This window comes from Saccopteryx bilineata, chromosome 3 (assembly GCF_036850765.1).
Source record: "Saccopteryx bilineata isolate mSacBil1 chromosome 3, mSacBil1_pri_phased_curated, whole genome shotgun sequence".
Lineage (NCBI taxonomy): Eukaryota > Metazoa > Chordata > Mammalia > Chiroptera > Emballonuridae > Saccopteryx > Saccopteryx bilineata.
The window spans coordinates 75,317,762-75,343,390 of record NC_089492.1 but is presented as its reverse complement, the minus strand read 5'-3'; the positions used below and the strand labels follow the sequence as shown (position 1 = coordinate 75,343,390).

The 25,629-nt window shown below is 41.1% G+C and overlaps 1 long non-coding RNA gene and 1 other non-coding gene across 2 annotated transcripts in view; one reads left to right on the top strand and one right to left on the bottom strand.

Annotated features, from left to right (window-relative positions):
* The window catches only part of LOC136329709 (uncharacterized), a 79,444-nt gene that overhangs the window by 39,667 nt on the left and 14,148 nt on the right, over window positions 1-25,629 (bottom strand). The window lies entirely within an intron of this gene.
* Window positions 11,407-11,514, top strand: LOC136332650 (U6 spliceosomal RNA). Its single transcript, XR_010730816.1, has one exon. It is a non-coding gene; the product is annotated as a U6 spliceosomal RNA (small nuclear RNA).

Below are 25,629 nucleotides of genomic sequence, written 5' to 3'. Positions count from 1 at the left end.
TCCTTATTTATTTTATATCTAATCACTTGTCAAAAATTGAAAGTGGAAATAACATGTCCTCAACTACTGCACAGTTTTTACTTCCCTTTTTCTCTAGCTGTTGCTGCTCTGTATATGACAACACAATTCTATTGGATATCTAGATTTGGGTTCTATTATATAATGTGATTCAGCATGAATAATAAATTTTATCTTTCTTCCATTTACTGGTTTCAGTTTGGAATTATCTTTCAATGGATATTCGTAGCCCCACTCTTTAATTTAGTTGTTGTTTGTTCATCCTTCCATCTATCATTTATTTTTGCTTTATTATTTTGGGTTATCTTTTGTGAGTGATGCTCATTTAGAGATTTGTGGAGTGGCCAGATTTTCGTTTTAGCAAAAGAACAGTGAGTGAGTATAATCTTTATCAACATGGGTTGTCTATGGAATAGTTCGTCACATGCTCTGTTTATTTCGTGCTTTCTGTTTCTTTTTACTTTTCTTTCTCTAAATAGACTTGTTGTTGTTTTTTTGCTTAGTTTCTGCAGTGATTAAAAAGTTTCTCTGTTTTTATGTTTCTCCTATTTACTTAAAAATTAACATTTTTAAAAAGAACATACTGTCATATGTGCATTTAACCTGTTCCACCTCAGTGCCGAAGGGCTACCACTGACTTCCTCCTGTGAAGGATGAGAAAGCAGCTCTCTTCACTTCCTCTTCTCCCGCCAGACCCACCCCACTGCCTTGTTCTAACCAAAGACAATTCAGATTCTTAGGCTACATTTGGTGTGAATACATGCTGTTGATCTAGTAAAAAAATTATTTTACATTTATATATATTTTTACCGTTGTCAATTGAATTAATGTTCAAATATTTTCAGTGCTTACTGGCTGTCATTTTATATCATAACTTCTTCATTTCTGTGATCTCTATTTTAATCTCTCATTCAACTGGGGAAAAAAATTTTTTTTTCAGAAGTGAGTACGGACAGTATATATTTTCTAAGAGTTTGCATATGAGAAAAAAACTTTCTGTTTTTGCCAAAGCACATGACCGACAATCTGGCTGAGTCTAGGCTTTTTCAGTGGCAACATTTTCCCTCAAAAAATTATTTCTACATTTCTACCTCTAGGCATTAAACAACAAAAGGAAAATTTTTGTCCTGATGGCTTTTGATATTGATCATTTAAGAAGATGTACGAGGTCCTTGGGGAAACAGTGGGGCTATGGGAACCCTGCATAATTCAAGGAGGATCTTTGCTTCTCTGCCAGTTCTTCCCTATTGTCCTACAGGACATGGCGTGCCATCTACCACCCGCCACACTAGGGGAGGCATGACAACACTGCGATCACCTATGTCAGGAGCCGTCCTCCATGCTGCCAACCCTGTGTCTGAACTGTGCATACCAGGATCAAACCCTGTGGCCTCTACTGATACCGGGGGAGCCCGAAACCATGTGTCCAGAAAAAAGAAGAGCAATTCACGTGGAATGGCCCTCATAGGCTACAAGGTTATTTTGTCACCATCTATCACTTCCTGATATACGTAACAAAAATGATTTAAGTTCCTTTTCCCATCCTTCCAAATGCCTCTGAACTTAAAATGTGGTGTTTGCTCTCTTGAAAAGAGATGTGTTACCCAGGCTCTTAAGGCCTGGTTCCACCAGCATGAAACAAAAGCTCTTTGGCATAAGAACAGATCAAAGTACCTGTGGAATGATAATGGACCTACTGTGCCTCTTACCCGATGGCACTCTGGTTTCCATGCCATTTGCCTTTGTGAAGGGTGCTAAAGGAAATCAGCCTGTGACCACATGAATGTAGTCCCTGTAAGGTACTGGTAAGACAATGTTTGTTACATTATCCAGTAAGGCTGTCACCCGTAGGTCCAACCTTAACCTAGGTTGTTTTTTGTTTGTTTGTTTGTTTTTCTCTTTTTTCTGAAGCTGGAAATGGGGAGAGACAGTCAGACAGACTCCCGCATGCGCCCGACCGGGATCCACTCGGCACACCCACCAGGGGCGATGCTCTGCCCCTCCAGGGCATCGCTCTGCCGCGACCAGAGCCACTCTAGCGCCTGGGGCAGAGGCCAAGGAGCCATCTTCAGCGACCGGGCCATCTTTGCTCCAACGGAGCCTTGGCTGCGGGAGGGGAAGAGAGAGACAGAGAGGAAGGAGGGGGGGGGTGGAGAAGCAAATGGGCGTCTCTCCCATGTGCCCTGGCCGGGAATCAAACCTGGGTCCCCTGCACGCCAGGCCGACGCTGTACCGCTGAGCCAACCGGCCAGGGCCTTAACCTAGGTTTTAAAACCTGCTTTCTCTGTAAGCAGAAAGATTTTTAATTTCATTCTCAGGCTATATCCTAATTTCTAAAACCAGGCTCTTAGTCTTGGTAACTGAGTTGTGCCCAAAGGATGTATCTTTTCAAGCAGGTCTCTGCTCTGCCTAATCCCAGGCCTCCCAGGGTTGACAGTGCTGTCCCTGAACTCCAGTCCTGTGATACTGTGATGTGTTCTACCTGGTGCTAGATGATGGTCCTGACATAAGCTCTACCTACCAGTGGTCCCCAGCCCACTGCTCCCCAAGCATCTCTTAGTTATGGCTCTACATCTCAGCAGAGCCTGCGCATTCCCTTCTAACCACCCACTTCCGGGACTCTTCAAATTACTCGGCTGTGCCTGAGACTCACTGAATGGGACAAAATGTAGGAGGGGAGTGCTTAGGGTACGTTCCAGGTTGCCTGGTACAAATTAAGATGGTGCCTACTCCACACCACTTAATTTTCCTTTCGCACATTAATAAGTCACCTGTACTCTAACGTGTTTTTCATTTTTCCTCTGATTGTCCTCACAAAGGAAACCATAAATTGTCATTCCTCACAAAAAGGAGAGAAATACACAAGAGTCACTGTTTGTTTTGCCAACATCTAGGTCAAACTGCACAGCCTTCTTACTTTCCCAATAACCCAAAATTTGTTATTAATATACCAGCAATGCTTCTCCTATTTAAGTCAAGAAACAGCTATAAAACCCAGAGGGGAGGAAATTTTTTAGCACTTCTCTCTGATAATCCTTTTAAAGGTCAAATAAACTTCTAACACAGGCCTTCTGGGATGGACAAGGAAAAAGAGAACCGGTCATTAATTGGAAAATGTTGACCAGAACATTATAGTGCCATGAAAAAGTTATATGTGTGTTTATTTTATTTAAATAAATACCACTGTCAAGCACAGGTTTGTTTTCAATATATACTCATAAATTTACAAATGATAATCCATTTAGTCTTTGTAACAACATAATAAGTACTATTGTTAACCCCATTGCACAGATGAGAAAACTGAGGCACAGAGAAGCGGTGGCAGTCAACCTGGTCCCTACCGCCCACTAGTGGGCGTTTCAGCTTTCGTGGTGGGCGGTAGCAGAGCAACCAAAGTATAAATAAAAAGATAGATTTAACTATAGTAAGTTGTTTTATAAGTTTATTCTGCCAAACTTAGCGAAAATCTGACATAAAGTATTTGGTAATTATTATTATTATATGCTTTAACTTGCTGTAACTCTGCTTTATAAATTTTATAAAGTAAAGTTACCTCCTTACTTTATAAATCACCATTACTGCGGAACCGGTGGGCGGTTAGAAAATTTTACTACTAACAGAGATACAAAAGCGGGCGGTAGGTATAAAAAGGTTGACTACCCCTGGAACATGTCCAAGGTAACTCAACAAGTGGTGAAGCAAATGTCAGAAGTTGGCCGGCAGGCTCCGGTGCCCATGCTCATCCCCACCATGCCACCAATCAGGTTAGGACAGTTCAGGCAAGTCTACACAGAGCGGTCACCGGGGGAGACGGCCTTGCACAGAGCCTCCGGCAGATTTGAATTTTGCGTGGAGCTCCCCTCATTGAGAGTAACTGTGCTTTAGGCACCTTTGCGCAGGTTTTTAGAAAGTACAGTAAAGAATGAAAACCAATGGCTGGCGAGGGAAAGAAAAATTAATATTCATGGGCCTCCCCCTCTGGGAAGGAAAGTTTCCAAAACATATTATTCCTTTGGTGGATTGTAACATTTGAATGAAACACAGTCATAGAATTACAAAATTTCAAATTAAAGAGTAAAAAGAAGAACACTATCAAGAAGTATTTTTCTGCAGGACATTTTACATCCCCCGAGCTTTAAATCTTCATCTCACCCATCTCCCACGGTAATGAAGAGTTGTTTCTTTTTCAGTAAGTGAAATAAACTCTTTCTCATGGGGCATGTTATTAAAGGTAGCACCAAAAAACACGATTTAAAATTTATTCTCTTTTTTTTTTTTTTTTTAATTTTCACACCTCCCTGCTTGTCTTTGGTGGTTTGTTTCTTTGAACACTTTCTCACTGGGCATCTGCCCCTGTGGTGGACTGAGGGAACAGCCACAGTATACACGTCTTAGAGCAAGTCACAGAAGGCATGTAAGGCGGACCCTGCTCTGGGCACAGAATCAGCTGGCTTTTTAAGGAGATAGGGCAAAGCCAGTGGAGCACAGGGGACAGGAAAGGGCACCCAGCATGGCCCATGCTCGCAGGGGCTAAACTGTTGCAGGGCCTGACTGGAACCTGTTTTCTGCTCACCTGGGCCAGCAGCTGTGAGCACACTGGCCCAGGAAACAGAGATGCCCAGGGCCTGTTGCTTCCTGTTGTCTGGGAGCCCAGAACATGGTTCCAGCCTCTCAAGTCTGAGAGAAGGGGTCTTGGTAAACTTCTAGAAGACCACTATCAATCCAGCTGTTAAATACCTGTTTGTTAGAGAATGACCACCATGCTTTGTGAAAAAAATGTCAAATGGAGACTTTCTGTATTTAATATTTTACTTCATGGACAAATACATTTCAAATTGTCCACAGAGAAATATAGACCTACTTAAAATGCAGTTTTGCTAACATCAAATAGAACAGTTTTGGTACAAAATGCTAAGGCAGGCAGTGTGTTTGTTAGAAAGTGCTGGCACACTGAGGACACCTGCAGCAGTCTGGGACCAGACCAGGCGGGGTGAGGAGGGAGAGTGTGTCAGTGCGCAGATGCCACCCCTGCTCCGAGCCCATGCTATCCTTCTCCCTGGAGCCAACATTCTGATTATGGTGGCAAAACACCATTGACTTCCACCCAGAAGTGGGAATAAAAATACCTGATTTGGAGTCTGTGTTTTGGGAGAAGCAGGCCAGCTCGCAGCCTTGCGAAGCAAAGGCGAGTCCTGGCGGCACGCCCAGGTCTCACTCATTGGGCCCGCGGCCTCAGGTGATTTGCATAACCTCTGCGAGCAACAATTCCCACAGCCGCAGAACAGGGCTGGCTGTGTGACCGTGACTGTGGGGGAAAACTGAGGGCTTTAAAGTCGGGCGTGGAGGCAATAGAGAAAAGCCGAGAGCTCCCAAGAACTGCCTTCCTCCTCCTCCCAAGAATTACCCTCGTAGAAGACACCTGGCAAACCACAGAGAAGTATGATTAAGAGACTTGCTTATAACGTGCTTGGCGTTTGAAAGGGTGGCTTTCTGGGCGATCCAGGACTCCTCGTTGCTGGAAAGAACCAGCGTGGAGGGGCTAGCTCTGCTTCTGGGGAAGGCTGGGTAATTTCCTTTCCCGTGCCACACCCACACCATGTTTATAGAAAAAATATTTGTAACATTCATTTGTCCCATGTGGAAAAAAAACCCCATGGTTTATTATTTAATAACTACTAATTAAGATGATGTGGCCCCTGTAGTAGGACAAGGTTTTAGGCACTTTAAGTACAAAAGACCCGATATGTAAACTCACATACCATGACACACAGCTGAATGAGTTTTTGATTTTCAAACATAAAAATACAAGTCTGAGGCTTATTTATTTTATTCTTGCTGGGGTTTAGAATCCATAGATTAGGGGACTCCCTCTGGTGGCTGAATAAAATATTATTTTTATGTTAGTAATGCTAAACAAAAGAATAAAAGCTATATATAGATAGGATAACTTTCTGGAGAATATGAGAGTATTTTTTTTATTTTTAAGATATGACATCCACCAGGGTATTGGTGACAATGATGGAGGAAGGGAAGGAGGAGGACGAGGACGAGGAGAAAGACTCTACTCAACTCTGGCTTGCATTGATTACTACAATCACAGATGAAAACCATCATCAAAAACAAACAGAGAAGGCAAAGTAACCTACACGTTTCTTTAAAAAGCAGAAATTCAAACATGAACAAGATCCTAGAAAGCATTATAAAAATTTAAAAACATATACATTCTGGATTTCACAATCAGTACCCCGAATCCTAAAGTGCTTGAATATCAAGACATGCAGCATCTGCAACAATAAAGATGCTAATAACACGTCCTTTGTTACTACCAATATGCTGTCTCAACAACTCTATTACTTTGTCCATTTTTTGTGTGTGTATTCACCTGGAGCAGAACTGCAGTTGCCTTACTAGTAAAGTCATCATTTGAAAGTCTGTGGGATAGAAAGATTTAGTTCTTCCTCCTTCTTTCCTAGTTCTCTTAGGAGAACAGGACTTATTGTTCAGCCCTTCCTCCACCCCTCTCTTCTTTCCCCTGACTAATGATGGAATATTTATCAGTTTCCTTCCAAAAGTGAAGACCCTCATTGTTTGGATCATGATGGAGCTAAAAATTCCCTGTGCTGAAGTTATAAGGAGCATCAGACATTTCTGTGGTTGTACTTGTCAGTTGCATGTTCTCGGCTGATGACATAAATAGCACTACTCATGGTGCATGAGGGTTCTCTGGGAGTAGAGAGGAAGTCTTATGGTGATTCTTATTCCTGGAAAATTTTCCGAGAATGGAAAGACCACCCGATCATTGTAGCCTTCACCAAAGTCTTTGTGTTTCTTTTTCCAAATGCTGTCCCAAGGGGCACCATAAAGAAAATAAGGCACATTCATCTCCTCAGGACCTGACTGAAACAAATTTTTACTATCAATACTTTAAAAACAAATATATGTATATATATATATTCAGAGGAAAATGGTTTCAAATATAGAAAAATAAAACTATTTCTTCAGGTTGATAAGACGTGCTTTAAGACTTTGAACATGATCAGAAATCATGTCACTCAAGGACCACCTGTTTGCTGCCCACTTCTGAGACCATATATACTTACGTAAGTGTATCTGTTTACATGTTCATCCTCAGGTGGCTCAGGCGGTTTCTAGGACAATCACAGCAATAGGGGAAGAAAGAACTCTGCCTCCCCAGGTCCCATTACCTCAATTCCTCTTCCCCCAACGAGCCCCACTGGGTTATTAATGGGACAACATCAGATAACTCTTAAGAGCAATTCATACGTTTAAGGACAGAGACCTGGAACCACCCCAGGAACAGGAATTTGGAGGACTGTAAAGCGGAGCCACAAGCAGCAAGGATGCACACTCTGAATGGTGATTTCCATTCCTTCTCTCAGTTCCCTCCTGCAGTGTCATCGCGGCAAACATGTTGCCACAGACCACAGACACTTGTAGAGCAGTGTTCCCGGGGCAGGGAAGGTCTATCCTGAGATCAGCTGGGTTCTGGGGATGCTTCGTACTGTTACTGGGAATGAAGAAGGAGAAAAGAGTGTTTATATTATATTATTGGAAATGAAGAAAGAGGAAGAGAAAGAGAAGGAAATGAAGAGGAAAGGAGGGGGGAGGAATCTTCAGTAGTTCATATTTTATGTACAATTTTTTTTAACTGAATCTAAAAGACAGAGAAAGAAAGGGAGAAAAAGAAGTGAGGTTTGGAGCTGGGAGAATTCCAGAACATTCCAGGGCACACTTTGGGGAAAACTTCACAGTAGAATTTGTGTAAATGTAGAAACAAAGTGGACAATTAATAAGACAATTTCTACACACACACTATCCACATTCTTGCTCATGGTTTCCAATTCTTACATGACTTGCTAATGGCCTCTTGGTAGAAGTCACTAGACCTTAACCCTGGCTGCATATTATAATGACCTGAGGAGCTTTAAAATGAAAAACAATACCTGGGTCTCACACTCAGCAACCTTGATAAGACTGTCCTGAGATGAGACCCAAAGGCTGATGTATGTAAAAGAATCCAGGTTGTCAAGTTGCCAACTCAAAATAGTCAAAAGACACCTACTTCTCTCTGGGTTAAGGCTCCTTGGTTTACTTCCTAGCCTCCATCTCCTTTGCCCAACAGTGCCATGGCAGACATGCCACCATTTTCCTCCCTCGCTAAGAGCTGAATAAACAACAGTGCTAGCAAGAGAAGTAAAGTTGAAGACAGGCAGGAAGGACCAGCTGCTCTTCTGCATTCATCACCTCAGACCGCCATAGTCCGAGCCCTCAGGTGAACTTGCCCGTCATTTCCACATGCTACATCAGTTTTTTGGTTAGCCTTGAGTGTAAACAGAGTAAGCGGTATATTTCTTCACTCTGAAATCTTCTGGGGAGAGGCTACACTTATACAGTCCCCGCCCTTCAACTGGACCAGGTCTCACCTTCAGGACACTTCAGAGGGCCCCACCGTGACAGCTGGACTCAGTGCCTGCATGCTCAGTGAGGCCAGGGGCATGTGCCAGGGCCCTTCCTGGCGAGAGACCTGTCTCCTAAAGTTCTGACCCCACTCCTAGTCTGCCCTGTTCCTCTGCCATGTTTTTTTTGGTGGCCTTCCAGGAATTGAACCTGTTCTTGGGCTCTGGGTCATGTGTTTGAGTCCTAGGACTACATGTAATTCTTGTCAGACCCTTTCCGTGTGTGCTTGTCCCTGGTGACGAGAGACCTGCCCCCAAGGCTTGGCTCTTTAAGAGAAGACACATGCCAACCATCTGGGCTCCAACTTTCCAACCACAGATGAATCACACCTGACTTGCCCCACCCACAGGTTTGCATAGCTTGGCACACACCCCTCAGAGTGAGGGATGAGATGGGTGCTTCACCATCCAACTGCCCTCCACTACACCAGTCTCAATGACAAGGTCAGTGTCCCAAACCCAGCCACGGCTCACTCTGCAGCTTCCAACCAGACCTCAGCCGGCCCGATGCCTGTTACAGAGACCTACATCCTAGCATATAACTCTAAACAAGCTCCCACAAAAACATTGAGAGCACGTGTGAGAAGCACACTCTGTATATGGCACACCCCTGTGCATGCTGTATATTAACAACAGTCCCAGGGTCAGGTCCATTATGTACCGAATAAGATCAGGGGTTTTTCCCCAGGTGCTTATTACCATGATGAGATTGTTTTTAGAAACAAAATACACTGAATTCTAAGGCATCCATTGGCATGCAGACATCCAAACAGATAAACTACATATCAGTAGCACTTGGTAGACACAGGTCAAAGGTGCTTTGTTGGCAACATGTTTTCTAAAAGGAAGCTTGAAAAGCAAAACCTTGTCGTTTTTATTTATTTTTTGATATGTTTTCTGTATCCTAAAGAACATGTGCCAATCAAGATAAACAGGGGGTGATTCAGTGTGGAGAATCAGCACAAAAAGGTCTCTGGGCTTTGTGTTCCTGGTTCTGTCAGCAAGTGGGCATTCCTCAAAGAAATCTGCCCCAAAGGGTTGTGCCATGTCACTGTCATATATATTAGTGGCACTTGTTCTTGTTGCTCAATGCCCTTAGGTTAGTAGCAGGGCAGAGCAAGCCTGCCCTGAATCATAATATCTGCCGTGTTGCAACTAAGCTGAAAAGTCAATGTGTTGTTTCCCTGTAAGTGCCAAGGTTGTCTTCTCCTCTTGGGGTATGCGTGTCACATCTATTCTCTAGCTGGGTACGGATTCATTCTCACTGACCATTAGTTACGGTCAGCATGTAACTCCTCCCCTCTATGGGATTCCTTAGCCCACAAAAGAGAAATTGAAGGTGGTAAAGGGATTGGATGTACTCTGTTAACATCTTATGCAAAAACAATTTATCTTTAAAAGGCTCCTACATTACTCACAGCAAGCTTGTGGTAGCCAAACTCACGCCTTCACCCCATATTGTTCACAGGAAGATTTGCACAAGCTTCAGACTTTTCTCCCAAATCATGTTCTTGCCAAAGCTACTAAGTCCAGTTATTACCAAGTGACTCATTACCTATGACGATGCCTCATGGGCATGGGATTAACTCCACATCTGGGCAACATCGGTCACTGCCTCCTGCACTCTTACTTTATCAAAATGATGAAAGTCCATTCTTCCAAGACACAGAACCTACTGTGTCCATTCCTGACCTTTATGCTACCCTCACATGCCACAGATGGATAACAATGGTATTGTTATAAGTATAACCTGAAATGCAGTCTGTTTTGTCTTTAAAAAGAAAATGATATAATACCACAAACTTGAAACTATTAGGAACTTGCAACATATTTCACAAGGAATCTCACACACTAGTGTGTTCAACAGTGTATTGTGGAAGCAGTCCCAGTGCTCATCAACAGACGGGTGGATTAAAAAAAAAGCTGTGGTACATATATGCAATGGAATACTACGTGGCCATAAAAAAGAATAAAATCTTACCATTTGCAGCAGCATGGGTAGACCTAGGAGGTATTGTGCTAAGTGAAATAAGTAAAACAGAGAAAGACAAATACCATATGATTTCATTTATTCATGGAATCTAATATATAGAACAATATAAATGAACAAACAATACAGTAAGAGTATCATAGATGCACAGAACAGACTGACGGTTGCCAGACGGGAGGTGGTTGAGGGACCGACTGGCTGAAAATGGTGAAGGAACTGAGAAGTACAGACTGATGGTTACAGCACAGTCTCGGGGATGTAAAGTACAGCACGGGGAATATTGTCAATAATATTGTAATAACTACAAATAGTACCAGGTGAGTGAGAACTGGAAATACCAGGGGGACCACTTTGTGAAGGTCACGATTGTCTAACCACTATGTTGTACACCTGAAACTAATACAACATAATATTGAACGTAAACTGTAATTGAAAAAATTAAAAAGAAATGTTGGCTCATGGGTTTCAGTCCAGCAATAGGCTTTCATAACACTTGACACACAGTGCTTCCTCCAGTTCTCACGAGGTTCTGGGCAGTGGGCTATGGACACATTACCTCCCTCATTTTAGAAAGGGGAACTCTGGCATTTTCAGTGGTGAAAAGAGAGAGGGACGGGGCAAGGAGGGAGAGCCGGGAGGGATGTTTTCATAATTAAGTTCACAAGGCCCACATTCTAAAGACTTTTCCCTTTCTTCCTAGCTTCTCCACCTACAATTAGGAATGATGCTATTACACCAGTAGTTTACAGAGTCTGTTCTACAAATTCATTTCTCACTTGTGAGGCCTTATAGAAAATAAGACATGCTGCGTGGAAATCAATGCCTGGTAACACTGTGTATTACATCTGTCTCACAGACTTACAATGCCCTTTTGTGTGTTCCAAGTGCCAAAAAGCCCTTCAAGTAAAGAATCATGTTTAAGTGCTCGCTTCGGCAGCACATATACTAAAAATTGGAACGATACAGAGAAGATTAGCATGGCCCCTGTGCAAGGATGACACGAAAATTCGTGAAGCGTTCCATATTTTTTTAGGAAAAAAAAAAGAATCATGTTTAATTTTGTTCACTTGTGTTATTAATGTTTATGTGGCCACGGGAGCCTTTTCTCCTATAACTCCTATTAACTTGATGTGGAACTGGGTACTGAGGAACACACTCTGAGAACTGCTACCTGAGATGTTAACTGTCTATTGGTTCAAATAAACAGGTGCCCTGTAAGTGTTTTACTCACTCATTGCTATTTGAAAGGGAAAAAATGGGTAACATCTTATGAGAACCCCTTATAAAGACCTCCTTTTGGAAATTTACACATATAATAAAAAATAAATAAAAATGAGACAGAAAATATTTACCAGTTTCGAATCTAGTAGATGCTGCCAATGTTACATTTCCAATCTTTGGTAGGAATTACTACCAAATACAATACAGTTGAAGCAGGGTGAAGAAAAAAAAATCAAAGATTGCTGGGCAACTTCCTTTCCTAAAAATGTGCAGTTTTCAGAGAAGTGACTAAAGCAAACTTGGGCAGTTCCTACCAATAGTGAGTAACTGAGCTGGAAGCACAGGGGGGTTTCGAGAACCCTAGACTTCTGCTCTGACTATCCTGCCCAAGACTAAGCAAATGCACTAAACAGCTACTAGTTAGCCTTTTGTTATTGTTTCATGGTGCCAGTATTCTTACAAGGGACACATTTTCTCCAACAAGACAGTGAAGAAGGGATTCTTATAATCTAGAGCCTCTAGAAACAAGGGCAAGCAATTTCCACAGAATGTGGTTATGTAACAAATGGAGAAAAGTAAATAAAGCAAAACACATGGCCTCACTAAACTAAAAGCCCGGAGCCCTGTAACTTATTCCAACCTGACTTCTCACCTCTATCTTAATCTTCTTGGGCTATTATAAAAACATACCAGAAACCAGTGGCTTCAACAACACACATTTATTTTGACACAGTCTGGAGGCTGGAAGTTCAAGATCAAGGTAGAGTGGGTGTCATGAATGCTCCCTTCCTGGGGGACACATCCGGTCCACAACACCTGGCTAGCATAAGTAGGTGACCAACCTGGAAAAGAACAGGTGCTTCTTCATAGCCTCAATAAGGACACACGCAGAACTCCTCCCTCATCCCCCTAATCCTCCCGTGGGAATGCACACAACACACTGTGAAATCAGGTGCATTTCCTCAACACATATAGAGAGCAACATTTACAGAAAGAAAGCCACATGTTTTTTTCTCCTACCTGCCTGTGGGGGAAAAGAAAGGGAGGGTACACACCAAACCTGACAAGCTCAGAGGAGGCCTGCATGGTGGCCTTAGAAACCAAGAGACTGACAGTAACCACTGGCTGGTTTGAAATTAAAACTTTCTAACTAGCCTGGCCAGGCGATGGCACAGTGGATGGAGTACGGCCTGAGATGCTGAGGACCCAGGTTCGAAACCCCAAGGTTGCTGGCTTGAGTCCAGGGATCATAGATAGACCCCATAGTCGCCGACTTGAGTCCAAAGGTTGCTGGCTTGAAACCCAAGGTCACTGGCTTGAGCAAGGGGATATTCACTCAGGTGGAGCCCCCTAGTCAAGGCACATATGAGAAAGCAATCAATGAATTAAGGAGTCACCATGAAGAATTGATGCTTCTCATCTCTCTCTCTTCCTATCTGTCTCTCTCTCTCTCTCTTTCTCTCATTACCTCTAAAACAATAACAACAACAAAAAAAACTTTCTCACTAAAAGTTGTTCACAGTGGGTAGTCATGAAACAAAAGTCAGTTTTTACCTTCATTGAACCTGGATGGCTGGTTATTGCTCTAGAAGATGAGGGACAACGGAAGCTCCCCTTGTAAGACATTCATTTGACTAGTGTTTGCTGAATAAAACCCAATGAAAAATAAAAAAAACAAATAAAATAAGTGGCAAAACCGCCATTTTCTGGAGCATTTTCTCAATCCGTTGAGCTTTTGCTTCCCAGCAATTGTTGTTAGCTTGGCTCAAATAAACTGAGAAAAATTCTCTACAGGTTTGAATTTTTCTTATATTGACATACCTCAGGGTTACCATGACTGAATTTATGTTAAATCTTGAAAGATGAACTCAAATGGGAGTCAGGTAAGCAGAAGTGAGGACCATGGATAATCTAGCTATGCTATTCTGGGAACAATAGCAGTCCTGAAGTCTTTACGCAAAGATGAATAAAAGCAAAAAAAAAAAAATTGTTTAAAAAATACGACAGAGTCCTACAGTACTGTATTTGTCCTTCTGTGACTGACTTACTTCACAGATCTGGTGTCCGACATTGCACCTATTGATAACAATACTGCTTTGTGCACTTAAAAATTTGTTAAGAAGGTAGATTTGAGGTCGTGTCTTACCACAGTATTTTTTAATTGCTAGAATAAGAGAAATGAATCAAAAATTTATCTTTACTTTGCTATTAATTGTACTACCAAATAATTAGGGAGGAAAAGCATCTCCTTGTAAAATTATTCCAACTATTGAGTAAAACAAAATGAGAGAATTTGAATGTGGACATTTTAGAGTTCCTAATGACTTAACATACCTAGGTATTGGACATCACTGGATGCTAACTTTAAAAAAATGTGGAAAACCGACACAATATGTGCTTTCTAATGAAAGAATACATCCACAGTTACCATCTTGGCAAAGGGAATCGGACCAGTGTCAAAACCAGCATGTGGAACCCGTGGGTCTATTTACAGGAAATGCTGAAGACCAAGAAATACAGTGAACTGTGGAAAACTCTATAGATCCCCACCCCCAGGTTTTTCAAAATATTCATTGTAATGGGGAGAAAGGGAAAGAGAGCATAGAGTAAAGACACTTCAAAGGAAGTGGGAGGCCCTCTTGGAAGATAAAATCATAAAGAAGCGATTCTTATCAAAGTCAGTATCATGGGTTCTTCTGGAGGGAGGAGCGCCATGATTAAGGTAAGAAAAGACACTATGTCTTGGGGTGTGATGCACAGCATGGTGACTCGAGTACTGTATTGTATGTATGAAAGTTGCTAAGAAAGTAGATCTTAAAGGTTCTCATCACAAGAAAAATATTTATACCTGTGTGTGGTGATGAATGTTAACTAACTTATGCTAGTGATGTTTTTTCAATAGATATATTTATTAAATTGTTATGTTGTATACCTATAACTAATATAATGTTATATATCAATTATATCAATAAAAGATTAAAATTCAGCCAAAACAACAAAAGAATGGGAAAATGGAGGTGTTAGCTGCAAAACTACAAGACCCTGATTCTTGTCTTGAAGGAATTCAAGAGAAAAGTGCAGTAAGTAAAGGAAGGATTTATTAGCTGTGTGGGAATGCGCTCAGAGGGGACTGAGCAGGCAAAGACAAGAGGGCCTTGGGGCGCGTTCAGGGAGTTATCCTGGGGGGTGGGCTGCCACTGCCCGTTGCTTCCCTGGTTGCAAGTCTTGTGGAGTCCATTGGAGTTTAAGAGAAAGAGAGAGGCGAGGCGAATGTGTCTGAGGAAAAGGATAGGGGGAGGAGGGAAAAGGCGCCAGTGTGCTACCAGGAGGGAGAGTGCGCTCGGTCCTCCATCCTAAGGGCTTTTAAGGGTGGAGGTCTTAGGGGAGGTACCAGGGGAGGATCTCAAAAGACTCTTCATCAGCTCTCCAGATGTGGCTTTTTAGGGTCATGGTCTCCTCTGATTGGTCGGTGCCAGGGCAGGGTCATTAGTCAATGCAGCTGGTCCTGAAGTTAGCCATAGTATTGCTTGTCTGGTTTTGCTGCTTTTAGGGTCTGGAGCTGAAACACAACAGAGGCCTAGATGTTATCCATAGAGGTTAATGCTTAAAGGCTAGTCTCTGGCCCCCTTGTTAATGAACCCACTGAGGGGGCCTAACCCGCATGACTAGAAACATGCCAGGGAGGGAAGGTCAGGGGAGGCTCCCAACCGCATGGCCAGGGATATGAAATCAGTCTCTAAACTGCATGACCAGTAATAGGCTAGTGGAGGAAAGGTCATCCTGGGCGTGAGATCCTTGTCTTCCCACTTTTTCCTGTTGCTAGGCACCTGGGGCTTTCCGCTTGGTGGCTGTGTCTGGCTTGCAGTCCTTGCTCTGCTCATGTCTGTCTAACTGCCTACCACAGAGAGGCTTCTGAGAGAGATGGTAACGTTATATTTATTGATCTAAAATAAATAAAATTCTTCATTTTATTTCAGTTATGTAAAATAGAAAAGTTCTTGAGATACCTACAACAGAGTCTTTATAGCTAACAATCTTGTGTTATGTGCTTAAAATTTGTTAAGAGGGTAGATCTCATGTTGAGTGTTTTTCACACAAAGTGAAATAATAATAATAATGATGAAGGGAGTAGGAGGAAATGTGGAGAGGTGATAGATATGCTTGATGGATGTGTCCTTGATGGTGGTGAGGTTTATGGGAACATGCGTATCCACAAGCTCAATGAGTTGTGTACATATGGGTGACTTTAAAAAAAAAATTATTCATTTTAGAGAGGAGATAGAGAGAGAGAGAGAGAAAGGGGGGGAGGAGCAGGAAGCATCAACTCCCATATGTGCCTTGACCAGACAAGTACAGGGTTTTGAACCAGCGACCTCAGTGTTCCAGGTCAAAGTTTTATCCACTGCACCGTCACAGGTCACGCCATATGGGTGACTTTTTACATGCCAATCATACTTTAATGTGGTGGTTTTATAAAAAGATTATTTACTTTATAATAATTCATTGATATCTACATTTTTTTGTTTTCTTCATTTGTTTTTTATTTTAGAGCATAAGTGTTTAAAAACATGGCAAAAAGCACAGCATGCAAAACATAGATTAAGCATATTCTTTGAAAAAAATGATTCACTCCAGAAAAGAGAAGAAAATTTAAAAGGGGGACTGTAGTGTCAAGAGAATGATAAATATATGAAATAATATAAACTAGTGTTTACAGGTTCGTCTCCTTCTTTTTACATTCCCAGGGAAGTTATTATGCTTATATAAATTATTCAAGCCTGTAATTGTAAGTTTGAAAAGCAACATGAAAGACTTTTCCTGGAAAATATAAGTAAACAAAAATATCTTGAGACAAATCAAGGACAAAATAAAGCACTGACCAAGCTGTTATTCAGTAAAGAAAGTAAAGAAAGAACGTTTTACTCAGAATTATTTCCGATTGCCAGGAAGAGGTTACTTCTGTGAGCACAGAGAGGGAAGAAAAGCTTCGCTTTACTTTATGTGCAGTAATGTACCCCTGAACATTAAACCTCACCAAAAAACCAAAACCTGACCGAACTGCTAAAATAATCATACTGCAGACTCATTCCTAGAGAAATTTAACAAATTGTTAAAATGTTAATATTTCTAACCCCTTGTTGTACTGAAACTCTACTATTATACAACCAACCGATGCTCATTCCCAGGATGAAAGAATGACTTAATGCTCGGAGGCTTGTTAGTATAATTTCTCTCTCTCTCAAAAAATAAAAAAAAATACTGAATCTATTTATATAGAGCAAAAGCATGAGTGAACTCTTTGGACACCTTTGACAATCCAATATGTAGTCACTGCCAGCCGTGATGGTTAAGTCAAGTGCTGTGTCAAGACTGGGATAATGGGGCATAATGAGAATGCCCTTGGGAGAAGTCTGGAAGGTCCAAAACATAAGTCTGGACACGTGGATAAAGACTCCATCTGGATACCCATGTGAGTGGGACCTCCACCCTCCATGGGCTATAAGAACTCAAAGCTCTGGCTACCTGACACTCAAGCTTGGTTATACTGCAAGTCACTGCTTGGTATGCTTGGGCCACCTGGCTTGAAACCGACACCCGCCTCTCCACCTGTGACCAGGAAGGACTTCATGTCTAATGCTTACTCTGTTGGATTTTATCACATAAGCTCCCCTCTCCGTGTGTAACCTGCACATCACTCTCTTGGCTTATTGGGGAGGTCTCCCCTAATAAACCTGGCATTGTGGAAAGACACAAACGTGTGTAAGTGACTCTTTCCAGGGATACGCCCTTGCTCACAACATCCCTGGTCAATTCTCCATTTTCATCTTATTCGATCAACTGGAAACCTTGACAATGATTTGTTACTTGGTGTTCAAGACATATTCTTGATTTTCTTCCTCCTCACTGGTTGTTCCTATCGTTTCCTTTACACCCTCCCTCATCCCCTAGACCTTAATCTCACCTCTAACTACTCCCACTGCATGGGTGATTTTATACTGATTCATGGCTTTCAATCACCCTGTCATAGGCAGCTCTCCCCTGAACTACACATTCATACATGAAAGAGGACACGATTTAGATACAGGTATATCCAAAACAGCATTCTTCTCTCCCAAATGCTGCTCCCTTTCCCCAGCTCAGCTCATTGAGTTACCACCCATTCTGATGCTCAGATGAGAATCCTTAGACTTATTATGGTTCCTCTCTTTTCTTCATACCCCGCATTCAACCTGTTAACAGATTCTAATGACTAGTGCTCAGATTAAATATAGGATCTAACTGCTCCCCAACACCCTCACTACATTGTCACCCTGGACTATCACCTGGTTTATTGCAACATCTTCCAAACTGGTTTTCCTGCTTTCACTCTTAACCAATTCCAGTCTCTGTGCTCAACAAGGCATCCAGATTGATCATTTAAAAATGTAAGTCATGCTCTGGCTAGTTGACTCAGTGGATAGAGCATCAGCCCAGCATGCAGATGTCCTGGGTTCGATCTCCTGTCAGAGCACACATGAGAAGTGACCAACTTCTTCTCACCCTTTCTCTCTCCCTCTCCTATGTCTCACCCCTCTTACAGTCAGTGGCTTATTCGGTCTGAGTGTCGGCCTCAGGTGCTGAAGATACTACAGCAGATTTAAGCATCAGCCCCAGATGGGGGTTGTTGGATGAATCCCAGTTGGGGTGCATGTGGGAGTCTGTCTCACTATCTCCTCTCCTCTCATTAAAAAAAATGTAAGTCCGGGGGGGCAAGGGGAGGGAAGGAGGGAGAGGGGGAGGGGGGAGGGGCACAAAGAAAACTAGATAGAAGGTGACGGAGGACAATCTGACTTTGGGTGATGGGTATGCAACATAATTGAATGACAAGATAACCTGGACATGTTTTCTTTGAATATATGTACCCTGATTTATTGATGTCACCCCATTAAAATTAATAAAAATTAAAAAAAAAAGATCTGTGCATTTCCACTTCATAGCCACTGAGTTACATGTGGCCCTTTAATGTAAATTAATACATGAAGATGAAATAAAATTTAAAATTCAAAAAAAAAATGTAAGTCCCATTATATCACTTTTCTATGTAAAACCCAGCCTACGAAATAAATAACTCTCCACTATAAAGCAGAAACCAGATTCTTCAAATTGCCTCTAAAGCCCTACACATTAGACCCAACTACAACCTTTGTGACCTCCTGTTGACCTGCTCCCTACCTTGATCCTTCTGCATCTGCCAGAGGATTCTCTAGTGTTTTTTGAAAGAAATTAAAAGCTCTGTACCTCAGGCCTTTGCACATGTTGCTTTCACAGTATACATTCAGTCTGTTAACAAATCCTGATGGCTCGATCTTCAAATTAATTCTAGAATCCGATTTCTACTTTACACAATAATGTTCTCACAATTCTTTCCCCAGTATTTACAGAGCTCACTCTGCTCAGACCTCACCTAACCAATGAGACCTACCCTCACTGCAACCACCAAGCCTCTGGGTAGTCCCCAACTCTTTTACTTGGCTTTATTTTTCTTCAAAGTACATATGACCTTCTTACACACCTTACAACTCAATTGTCTATTGCATTTTCTGACTGTCTCTCTTACCAGAAGGGAACTCTGTAAAGGCAGATATTTGCTGTTCTGTTCACTGCTTTAGGCACAGTGTTCAGAACTAGTAAATTACACAAGTGCTTGGAACTGACACAGAGTAAGTCTATATACAATGAAGTAAGTGAATGAATGAATGAATGAATGAATGAATGAATGAATGAATGAATCTCGTGTGGCTCATTACCATGACAAGGTTTACAATAAGAAGGCATGCTTCCAGAATACCCAGTTATTAATATAAAAAATAATAACATCTTACATAGCTTCATCCCTTTCTTACTGTTTACATAAAGTCTTTATTTCTATATGTCTTTCTACTCTTATGGTTAGCAACACTGGTTGTTTAGAGAAACAAATACTTAATTGAAAGCTTAGAAAATCAACAAGATATTTCCAAATAGCTGAATCTTTGTTCACCCCCAAGCGTGGAGTGTGACCTCCCGGGACTCAGGGGCTCTGGTTCCACTCTGCATATTCTCACACTGTTTGTTAACTGACTCCACTCTTTCCTTTCACTCTTACAGATGGTTGTAAGTTGATTGAATAAAACAGGGAGCTCAAGGTATCATAACTTGTCTGTCAGTCCACCTGTTCTGTGACCTCTGGTACACATAACCTGCCTGGCGGCACACTTGGAGATGACAAGCAGAAATTGCACACAGATAATTTCCTATACAACAATGGAAGTATTTAGACTGCTGACTATAGGTAGACATGCTACAACTAAATTTTTATCTTAAAAAGTATCAGTTCGTGATAAAGTATGACAGTACTTTCTGATTTGTGAAGTATACAAACTTATCTTCAAAGATATCAAATTGGAGAAATGAGATCAGGCCACTTAAAAAAAATTAATTTATGTTTTGAGGAATTTAGAAATGTGACCCTGCTGATAATTGGAAGACCTGTCTTTGAAGCATAAAAATATTATTATTGCATGAGGGTTTTTCCTGCCCCTTCCAGATGTTAAAATACAAAGGATTTAAAGGAACAGTAACTGATAAAACAAATGCCAATGTTTTTTTAATTCTCTCTAAAATCAAACCAACAGACCAATTCTATGTAAAGTTCACATCATTTTGAGAAATCATAGTGGACAGTAAGCAGTATGTGAAGCTGGCACTGTAGGACCTGAGGTTTCTGACTGTGACTGCCTGCTCTCTGTGTGGTTGGCTCTATGAAGGCACATCTTCATTTTCCTAAGAGCATTGCAGCCAGGAATCACCAAAAAGCTTTTGAAAGGTGAATTAGGCTGAGACAGTGTGGGGGTTCCACTCATAAATGACAAGGACCTGCTACTAAACAGCTGACTGTGGACCTGGTAGATAAAGCTGACTCTGACCAGGCTGCATTTGTTGGGTCTCATCTCTCTCTCTCTCTCTTACACACACACACACACACACACACACACACACCACCCTCATCTCATCACTATCATTCAGACATAGTTCTTATGGCTATTTGTAGAATCTCAGTTTTGTAGGCTCGTGTAGACCTCATGGTCCTCATCATGCATCTGAGGGAGGAGCCTCTATGAGTTCTTGGCTGGAGAACTGAGTATGATTACATTCTCTTACAAATCTGAGAGCATGTAACTGAAAAATAGAATGAGTCGATGTTTCACTATCTGCACTGTACTTATCTGCAAGCACAGTGAAAGTCTCTATGATTGTAAATTATGAGATTGCTTGACTTAACTGCAATACAATCAAGTAAGTGTGCTCCCCACTGGCCTGGCACCACGCTTCCCAGTGCTACGTCTGTGCTCTAGTGCCACGTAAGAGACTGAGTGACTGAGTGAGAAACAAAGCACCGGCAGAGAGCTGCTCCTGGTGCAGCCCTCCACTGCTCACGGCTCTGAATCAGGCCTTTCCCCGGTGACTGGGACCGCCTCTGCTTCCTGCCTGGCCCCCTTTGCCTGCTCTGCGTCCCTGGACTAGACAGACCTCCAGCAAAGGCTACGTGGCCAAGTCATTGGAGATGCACCGAGTGAACATTTCACGTCCTGAAGATGTGGCTGCTGGAACGAGCATGCCACCAGAATTGTCTTTTTCGTTTAGAAGAAAAAGTCAAGTCAGTTTTAAGATTCTTCACAAAGCTGTATCCCCACTTACCATCGTGCACCAACATAAATCACAGTAGATTAAAGAATTTCATGTTTTAAAAAATAGAAACTAATAAAACTAGATAAATAAGTATAAGTAATAAAAAGGTACAAACTCCCAGTTATAAGATAAATCAGTCCTGGGGATGTCATGTACAGCATGGTGACTAGAGGTAACAGTATTTATTATATTGCATATTTGAAAGTTGCTAAGAGAGTAAATCTTAAAAGTTCTCATCACAAGAAAAATTAATTTTTGTAATTATGAATGATGACACATGGTAACTAGACTTGCTGGAGTAATTATTTTGAAATATGTACATATATTAGTTCATTATCTTTTACACCTAAACAAATATAATGTTATATGTCAATTATATCTCCATCAAAATTGAGACAAATGAACCTATCAAATTTCATAAGGCCCTTTTCATTCTAAAATGGGGTAAAACAATTTTAAAAGATTTATAGATTACTCTTACATTAGAACTTTTGAATGTGAATATTCATCATAACATCAAAAGACAATTAATAAACTAGAAAAAATATTTCAGCAGGAATGACACAAAATGGGTTTTAATGTAGCCTAATATATAAAGTGTTCTAGAAATCAATATGAATAACCCAGTGGAAAAGTAAGTAAAAGACATGAAAAGGGATTTTACTAAAGAACTAAAGATCATAAATACCATAAATGCTCAATAAATATGTGAGAGTTCAAACTCACCAGCAATACTAAACCAATGGTGCAACAATGTTTTTTTGTTTGTTTGTTTGTTTGTTTTATGATAGCCTCAGTTATTCCTTGGCTCCATGTTAATCCCCAGATCTCAGTAACTTTGCACAGGAAAACTAATGTCTCATTCATGTGACAAGTACATCACAGATTGCTGGGTGCTCTGTTGCACACAGTCCCTGAGGGATCTCTCCTGAGGAAGTTATCCCATATGAACCCAGTGCCCCACTTAGCCAGCAAAGTGAGAGAGGAGAGAGGAGAATCACAGATAACCTTTCTCCTGCTGTGGCCCAGAAGTAACACGTGTTGCTCCTCACAAGGGCCTTGATAGTACTAGTCATATGCCTGTCTAATTCCAGCATTGTTCTCTCTGCCAACCTATCAAATTGGCAAAGATCAAGAAAAAAGAAAGAAAGAAAGAAAGAAAGAAAGAAAGAAAGAAAGAAAGAAAGAAAGAAAGAAAGAAAGAAAGATGAAAACTGTGTTGATCAAGAGATGTCTCGTTAGATGAGCAGTGTGGGCGAAGTTAGAGATGTGAAGCTGCGAAACATTTTCAGACTTTTGCAAAATATTTAACTGGGAGAGAAAGGTTGGTAAGAAATATGTTGGGATGTAAGGAGAGGCCACCAGATAAAGGTCCTCAAAGAGGTCCAGCTCTGAAGATAATGGTGACCACTGATGATTTTGATAGCAGAAAAGTCCTATGATCAAATGTGAGTTTGAAAATTTGCTCTGCCTGCTGTAAAAAAAAAAAAAAAAAGGAAGGATAAAAACTGGAGCCTGAGAAATCAAGAAGAGTACTATTGCAAGGAGTAATAAAAGTATTTATTCAAAGGAAGAATGTGCACTCCATAGCATGTTTGGGGGTGTCTATCACATTAACTGAGAATGGGGAGATCTTAGTCCCATGCCAATTTCATACAAAAACCTAAGCATGAGAAACCAAGTTAAGCAACCAAACTGCAAATCTTAAAGCCAATACAGCAGCTGGCATAAGAAGTTGCTAAACCCTTTCCCCAGCTGTTCATACCACCAAGATCTTATCCTTGTTGGTGACTTTATTTGGATACTGTAATCTCCTTCCAGTTACTGCAGTGAGATGGGTTCCGACAAGCTGCAGCCTCCAGGAAACCAGCTGCCTTCAGTGGCATACCTTCTTTCTTTCCAAAACCCACACACTATGTCAGACCTTTTCCCACTTCACAAGGGAGGAACACTCTTGGTATCATCTTCTTGCAGACACCTTCCTTTCTCTTCTCTTTGTTTTACTCATTCTTTCTCTCGGGGGACTTACTTCAAAGCCCCTTTGATATTATTTGCTCCTCTCCTCTATCATTCCTCCAACTGCTCTACAATCCCACTTGAAGAGTGTCGATGGTAGGAGTTAAGAGCACAGAACAAAGCCAGACTGCCGGAATTCAAACACTAGTGCCATCATCTACTTACTCCACGATCTTGAGCTGGCTATTTAATTTTTAATTACTTAGAAATCTCGATTTCTTATAAAATGAAGATAATATTAATACCTAGCTGTGGGAAAAGTTGCAAAAGTGGTTTCAGTTTTTTACTGGGCCCACACATGTAGCTGAGGAGACGAGATAAAGGGGGTTGAGGAGACGTTTGCATGCTGAAGAGTGGTTTCTGTCCCTTATAAAATATAGGAAGGATCTTTTTTGCTTTTAAGAAGAAATACAGACAATGAAACAAAGAAAGAGAAAAGACGCAAACAATGGAGATAATGCAGGTAAAAAAATGGACATTTAGATATATATATATAATATATTTTTCTCTCTCAACATAAAAGAAAATATTGCAGTCACAAATCAAGAAGAGTATTCTGTACAAAAAAAGAAAAGAATCATAAAATAAAGTTAAAAAATGGGAATACTAATGAACCATTCACTGCTTTAAACTGAGACACCAAAAAGTCATACCCTCGTTGTAAAAAGGTGCTGTTAGGTAACACACCCTTGCATAGACCTAGAATCTGAATTTTCCTCATTTGGGTGGTCCAAGAAACCTTAAACCTTGAACTCAGTTAAGATGGTCCCAGACTGGAACAGCCTTAAGTTATCTGGCAAAAGCAAACAAAAGTCCTTTCTGGAAGGGGGTGTCTACCATTTTAGAGTTCCAAATATTCTTACAAATGAGGTTTCTAAAACAATGTCTAGCACACAATATGATGTGACTATAACCAGGCACACAAAGAAGACACCATGTGTAAGAAGAACAAGTAGAAACAACAGGAGCTAAAAACTTATAACTACCTGATATACTACCTTATTATAAATAAGTGAAAGTATAAGAAGACTATAAAACACACAGGCTTCTTTATTCAATAAAGAGTAAAAGCTCAAGCTTAAATATTTTTTCAGGGCACCACAAATTATCAAAGTGATGTAACACATTAAAAAAAAGAACCAAGTTAAAAATCAAGAACATAATAACTGTTGAAAATCTTTCTAAGGGATTTATCACTTGATTAGACATCATTAAAGAAAGAATTAGTAGCCATGGCCAGCTGGTTCAGTGGTAGAGCATCAGCCCGGCATGTGGAAGTCCAAGGTTCAATTCCCGGCCAGAGCACACAGGAGAAGCACCCATCTTTTCTCTCTCTCTTTCTCTCTTCCCCTCCCACAGCCAAGGCTCCATTGGAGCAAAGTTGGCCTGGGTGCTGGGGATGGCTCTGTGGCCTCCACCTTAGGCGCTAGAATGGCTCCAGTTGCAACAGAGCAATGCCCCAGATGGGCAGAGTATTGCCCCCTAGTGGGCTTGCCAGGTGGATACAGGTGCATGCAGGAGTCTGTCTCTCTGTCTCCCCGCTTCTCACTTCAGAAAAAATTTTTAAAAAATTAGTAAACTGGAAGAAAGACCAGAAGAAACTAAATAGTGTGGAGCACTGAAAGACAAAGTGATGAAAACTATTAAAAAAAAAAAAGCTCAGAGATTTTGAGGGTACAATAAAAAAAATGTAACGTCTCAAAAATAGAAGACAGAATGTGGCAGAAGAGATCTTTGAAGAAGTAATAGCTGAAATTTTCTAGAACTGACAGAAGATACCAAATCACTGAGTCAAGGAGTTTATGAATCTAAAGCAGGATAAAAAGAAACCCACATCTAGACACACCAGGCAAAACCTTAAAAAAATTAATGACAGTAAGAAAAGTTTTGAGAGTCATAGGAAAATGGGCAGATTATTTCCCAAAAAGCAACATGTCCTGTGACCCAGAGACTGACTATACATGCCTGAGTAACTTTACAGTGTGTATTCTGCATAAGTAAACCTTTAAACACAGACCTAAATTCTGCCTGTGTGTTAGGCCATTTCAATGTGGGATGGCTTTCAGTGTTTATAAATGCTTTCTATTGCTAAATCAGTCTCACAATTCTTGAGTCTGGTGGTGCGCTGTAAATCATACAACATTTGTATCATTTGCTGCTTTCTGTGGCAGAAATAGTGTCACCAAGGCTGCCTTCCAG